Source organism: Crocuta crocuta, unplaced genomic scaffold (assembly GCF_008692635.1).
Source record: "Crocuta crocuta isolate KB4526 unplaced genomic scaffold, BGI_CrCroc_1.0 scaffold77, whole genome shotgun sequence".
Taxonomy (NCBI): domain Eukaryota; kingdom Metazoa; phylum Chordata; class Mammalia; order Carnivora; family Hyaenidae; genus Crocuta; species Crocuta crocuta.
The window spans coordinates 4,190,595-4,196,999 of record NW_027532172.1 but is presented as its reverse complement, the minus strand read 5'-3'; positions in this window follow the sequence as shown (position 1 = coordinate 4,196,999).

Sequence of the window (6,405 nt, the reverse complement as noted above, 5' to 3'; positions counted from 1 at the left end):
GGGCTCTGTGATGTGGGTGCAGAGCCTGCTTAGGACTCTCTCTCCCCCTCTCTTTGTCCCTCTTCCGCTTGCGCATTCTCTCTCCCTCTCTGAGTAAATAAAAATTTTTGAAGATGCGTTTGGGAGAAGCACACAAGCAGAAAAAAGTAAGCAGTCTAAGAAGCAGGCAGGAAACAGGAAGGAAGAAAAGCCTTGAGAAGCAGCCAGAGAGCGTTGGCAGGTTCAGGACTCGGGGAGAGGGTGGAGAAGGGGGCGGCCTCTGCTGGGGTCCTAGGCGGAATGTGGGAGGCTGCCCTGCGTGGAGTCTCCACATGCTTTGGGAAGCAGGGGACGCCAGGACCACAGACTTTAGAGCCAGCGTGTCAGCTGGTCTTGATTCGTCAGGAAGTAACTGAGAGGTGACAGGATGTGCTCCTGGCCTGATGGCCGGGGAGGAACAGAGGGGACACAAATCCTTTCTCTGATTTTTCAGGGCTTTCCTTCTACCTCCGCGTTTCTTGTGGTTGGAGGCTCAGTCCTGGGTTTTGCAGAGCCTGCCAGCCACGAGGTGCGCGGTCCGGACTCTAAACGACGCTTTGTGTGCCTTCTCTTACACATGCAATATGCCTGGTTCTATATTTGTCAGCTCATGAATTTCATTCACAACATTTGCCTCTTAATGACTGGTTTCTGGGACACCTGGGTGGCTCAGTTGGCTAAGCATCGGACTTCGGCTCAAGTCATGATCTCATAGTTTGTGGGTTCAAGCCCCACATTCGGCTCTGTGCCGGAGCCTGCTTCAAGTTCTATGTCTCCCTCTCTCTCTGCCCCTCTCCGGCTCATGCTGTGTTTTTTTCTCTGTGAAATTAATAAACACTTAAAAAATAAAAGAAAAGATTATACTTAGGGGGGAAAAGACTGGTTTTCTGCATAGTGTAGATAAAGCTAGGTCAGCAGACTTACCAAGTCCATGGCAATGCCAAGCACGCTCCGCCGGTTTCTTCTCACTCTCACTCAGGTGCTACCAGGCAGGATCTTTTTATCATCCCTCTGCAGGTGACAGCAGCCCCCAGGCAATACCCCGAGTCGCCCAGCTCAGAAGCAGGGGTGGAATGGAGCCCCAGAGGCTGGCCTTGCCCTGCCCTCCGGACCCTGGCTTCCTGACTCCTTACCTCGTGCTTGGACCCGGGCCTCTCCCATGATGCCCAGTCACTGCCGTCTGTTGGGATGACAACAGCTGCTGGAGAGGGTGTGTGGTGGCTCCGCGTGTGGCCTTCGGCCCCCTGCCTCCTCCGTGGCTTGCTGAGGGCTCTGGTGTGGTCAGCAGCTCTAACCCCGCTCTATGATGTGGTGAGATAACCAGCTGGGAGCCGGCTTGAAGCAGTGAGATCTCCAAACACGAAATCTTGAAATGTAACAAGATAAGGCAGGGCTCATTCACTTACGTGTTTGTTTTTTTTTTTTCTAATTTTTAAACAATGTTTTATTTATTTTTTGAAAGAGAGAGAGAGAGGGTAAGCAGAATAGGGTCAGAGAGAGACAGAGAGGGACAGAGGATCCGAAGCGGGCTCTGCACGGACAGACTGACGGGACAGAGCCCAACGCGGGGCTCGAACTCATGAACCACGAGATCATGACCTGAGCTGAAGTTGGATGTTCAACGACTGAGTCCCCCAGACGCCCCATTCACTTACTCTTTTAACAAAGATTTGCTGATCACCTGCGAAGTGCTAGGCATATTCTGGACACGAGACCTCAGCCCTCATGAAGCTTCAGCCCTGATGGGGGGGACACAGATGACCATAAAGTGTAGTGGTTTCCTATAGGTGACCAACAGCGGGACAAAGACAAGACCCTGGGAGGGAAGGTGTCTCAGAGGAGTGACCTGAGCGTGCTCAGGGGTCTCTGAGAGGATAACATCTCGGTGGAGCCCCAAGTGGTGAGGGAGGGTCCTCACTGAGGGGAGTCCAAGCAGATAGCCCACAGCCAGGCGCTGAGTTTGTGGGACGGGGGAGCGGCTGCAGTCGGCACAGTCCCAGACAGCCGGCTCCTCCTGACTCCAGCCGCAAGGAGAGGCCCTCGGTGTGTCCCAGGGGCCCGCCTGGTTGACAGGAGACGGGCCTGGTCCTCGCCTTCACCGCAGAGAAGAGCAGGCGCCCTCCCCCTCCGCACCTGCTGGGGCTGCTGGCTTCGGCAGGTGCAAACATTGTTTTTAGGCAAGAGCGACAAAACGTGAGATACCCCTGAAATAGGGAAATCGTCTGTCGGTTTTTAATCCAAATACCTACCGAGGTGGGGGCTGGCCACAGAAAAGCCCACGGGTCAGCCACAGCCTGGGTGGGACGGGTCACCTCCGGCCACGTCAGGCGTCCTGTGGTGGGGCTGGGCAGAAGGGCACTGGGCACTGGACGGGCTGCCCGGAAGGGCCCCCAGCCAAGCGTGTGTTGAAGTCTGAGATGTGTTACTAGCACAGCTGCAAAAGAGTAAATAAACGGAGGGAAGGAAAACAAGAAAAGAATAAACTTTGTTAATAATCCAAGGATTATGAGAACCTAATCTGCCTATTTTCTTCTTTTTTAAAATTTTTAACGTGTATTTATTTTTGAGAGGGTGGGGAGGGGCAGAGAGAGGAGACACAGAATTCGAAACAGGCACCAGGTTCTGAGCTGTCAGCACAGAGCTCAACGCGGGCCTCGAACTCACAAACCGTGAGATCATGACCTGAACCGAAGTTGGACGCTTAACCGACTGAGCCACTCAGGCGCCCCCAATCTGCCTATTTTCTAAAGCCATTGCTTTGGAAGCAGGGCATGGGTTCAATGCTGCCTGGTGAGTTGCTGAAGGTGTTCAGCACAGACGTGGGAGAAAGGCAGTGGGAAAGTGGTTGGAGGAGGCTTACGGGGAAGAGGCTGGCATTACTGGGTAGCACGGTGCTTGCACCTTTCCCAGACTCCCTTTTGAAACGGTTGCTGGGCATCACTTATCTACCCGCACCCCTGGGAGACCATGATGAACAGCATGCTCACGCCCTCATTCCAGCTCCGGGCCAGGAGCGCAGACCATTAAGCGCTTGCGAGCACAGGGCGGGGCTGAGGCTTGTTTTCAGGCCGGCAGAGTCCAAACCCACTGTGCTGGGCAAAAGACCAACGTCCGGGCGGGCCAGTCCTTGGCAGCTTGAGAAGGTATGTCTGCGGTCCCCACTCTCCTCCATCTCTTTAAAGACTCTTCTTTCTTTCTACTCTTTTTCCCAGCAGAGGCCCGCCCCAAGAAGGAGGGTTCTCTCCCAGAGTGCCAGGAAAGGGCACCCTGCTTCAATAAAAATCGCCTGAGCTGATGCATGCCCTCCGGGAGCATGTATGAATGAGTGGATGTGTGTGTGTGTGTATTGACCTGTTTACGGTTCTGAGACGTTTTTTGGCCATTTTTAAAAAATGTTTATTAATTTTGAGAGAGAGAGAGAGGGAGGGAGGGAGGGAAAGAGAGAGAGAGAGCAGAGGAAGGGCAGAGAGAGAGGGAGACACAGAATCCGACGAAGCAGGCTCCAGGCTCTGAGCTGTCAGCACAGAGCCCCAATGCAGGGCTTGAACTCATGAACCGTGAGATCATGACCTGAGCTGAAGTCAGTCTGAGCTACCCAGGAGCCCCTTCTTTTGGCCATTTCTAAGTGGGTGGTGAGGACAACTCACTTCCCAGGGAGAGTACCCACCCCCGTGAGGGGCAGAAGCCAGGGGAAGAGCCACATCCATTTCAGAGAATGTCAACCAACTCTGCCCACCAAGAAGTTTCTAGAAAGGAGGCTAGGGACCAGGGACTAGGCAGTCGGTGGGAGGAGGGTCGAATCAGGGCCAAATCTGCCCAGTAGGGGTGGATGCGGGCTCTGCAGAGGGTACACCAGGCCGCTGTAATTCCCCTCCTAAGAAGCCGTGTAATGCACAGCTGAATTCAGAACGAGCTCCCAAGAGCTGCTCAGAGTGACTTCGCCCAGAGGATGAGTTCCCCGCCCCCCCTCCCAGTTTCCCAGGCTGGAGAGAAGGGCGGGGATCAGGCAGGAAAGAGGAGGGCACAGCATAGCTGCTATCGAAGATACTTCCTGTTTGGGGTTTTTAGGAGCTCACAGAGTTGCAAATCCATTGGTCATTATTCCCCTTTGTGGACCTCCCTCCTCCTTCCCCAGCCTAGAGAGGAAGATGTCTTGGACTTGGGCGGCAGAAGCCCTTGGGGAGACTGCACCTGGGCATACTGAATCGGGCTAGGTGGGGTTCCCTGTCGGCAACTTTGGGTGGGGAGACAAGGGAAGCGTCCCATGGAAAGGACCTAACTGAGGCCGTCTTGTGTCCTGTGGGGCGGATGTATTTGTACAGCTTGTGGTCCCTGGGCCCTCTTAGGAGAGGGAAATACCTTTTACTCAAATACCTCCAAGTACTAGGGAGAATCCAACATCTGGCTTTTCACAAAACCAAATGAGATTTGGGTTTTCTTTTTCATGGCATCAGTTTTGTTTTGATGGGCTAGTCTGGTGAATCCAAAAAGTGCATTTTTTTAAAGATAAATATCCTATAATAATGATTGTCAAATTTTCTGATTGACATTGATTATGTGCTGATTTATCTAGTCTGTAGTCTTGTCCTTCCTTCCTTCCTTCCTTCCTTCCTTCCTTCCTTCCTTCCTTCCTCCCTCCCTTCCTTCCTTCCTTCCTTCCTTCCTTTCCAATTGAAAAAGAGACCTGAATGATTTGGGATTAGGTAATTTCTCACTTTTAGTTGCCAGTGTTGGTCTCTGCTATGGAGGAGGGCTCCTGTATGGAATGGAGGGGGATCTGTGCACAGTTAATTCACATCATGCACTCGGCAGAAGAAATAATTGTGTTGCTTAGAGTTGCTGTATCGCTTAAGAGAAGAATGTGATCTCCCTCTTCTGCATTCATTTCTCCATTTATCTTTTTTCTTTTTCCAGATGAGGGTTGACCTAGAAGATGACGCTGGCCAAGTCTGCCAGGAAGTTCCAGGACACCCGGAGGCCACCAGACTGGAGGAGGTGCCAGGCCATGCTGAGGACGCCCTTGGCCAAATGGCAGTCTGCCTGGTTCTTCCTTTCCTTATCATCTCCCCCCACCCCGCCCCAGACAGGATGGAGGAGATGGTGTCAGGAAGTGCTAATTGTCTTATAAAGTATAACTGCTAGTGAGAAAGGAGAGGGTAAGGAAGGGCTCCCTGCTTGCCTTTCTTTGCCTCTTTTTTCCTCCTTTCCTCCCTTTCTTCCTTTGTCCTTCCTTGCTCCATCCACAGCTCTCTGGAGCAGCTCTACATCCCCAGCAGTTGGCATATAGGTGCTGAGGATGCTTAGGGACCAGTGTGCGGGGCGATAGATGTGAAAACAAACCAGCATGATAGAATGTTCTGGAATATGAGAGGCCTGTCGTGGCAAGGGTTCGGCTCATATGTGGTCCGTCCTGCGGGGGTGGAGGTGGGAAAGAGGAAAATTGGGAGGGGCTGGGAAGCTCCAAACCATATCTCACCTCCCAGACGCATGATGCTGGGGATTACACAGGGCCAGCCCCTCGGCTGGGAAGGGGCAGGGGCTGGGGGTGGGCGTTACGTTTTGAAAGTTCATGACCACTTCTGAAGGCTTATCAAAATCTATGCCGGCTTTCAGTGCATGGAATTTATTCTTGCTGGGCTCCTTGGCCAGCCCATGAGGTTGTCAGCCCTGGGATAGCCAGCGGGGCCCAGGACGCTTCCCTGTTGTGCACCAGGGGCTGCCTCTACTGATTAAATCGGGGTTCAAACCAGTTCCTCCTGACTTCTCTGTCATGCTTAGTATGGCTGGCACCCTTCTAGAAGCTTCCTTCACCTTGAAGTTTTCTCAGGAGTTGCTCCTTCCTCCACCTGGTCCTTGGATGCTCGTCAGGGCTGCCCTTGGCTCTGCGCTTAGCACTGCCCTTGGCCCCTTCCTTAGCAAAGAGCTGGTGGCCATGCCTCACTTTGTCTTTAAGCTGCTCTTCAGTGCCCTTGGCTCTAGCTGCCCTTCCCAGGGCCTTCCCCTTCTCTCCTGTTGGCTTCCTTTATAAACAGGGTTAGTGTTCTTTCATGCTTTTTTTTTTTTTAACTCAAAGGAATACATGTGTCTAGTTTGCAAAATTGGTACAGCTGAATACTCTTCCAATGCTGGTGCAGACAAAAAGGTAGGGCCAAAGGATTCTGTTAGTTTTGGACATTTTTAAAAGTGAAGCTTTAAAAAAAAAAAAAAAAAAAGCAGTGCCTGGGTGGCTCAGTTAAGCGTCTGACCTCGGCTCAGGTCATGATCTCACAGTTCCCGAGTTCGAGCCCAGCATGGGGCTTTCTGCTGTCCGCACAGAGCCTGCTTTGGATCCTCTGTCCCATTATGTCTCTGCCCCTCCCTGACCTGTGCACACGCGCACTCTTTCTT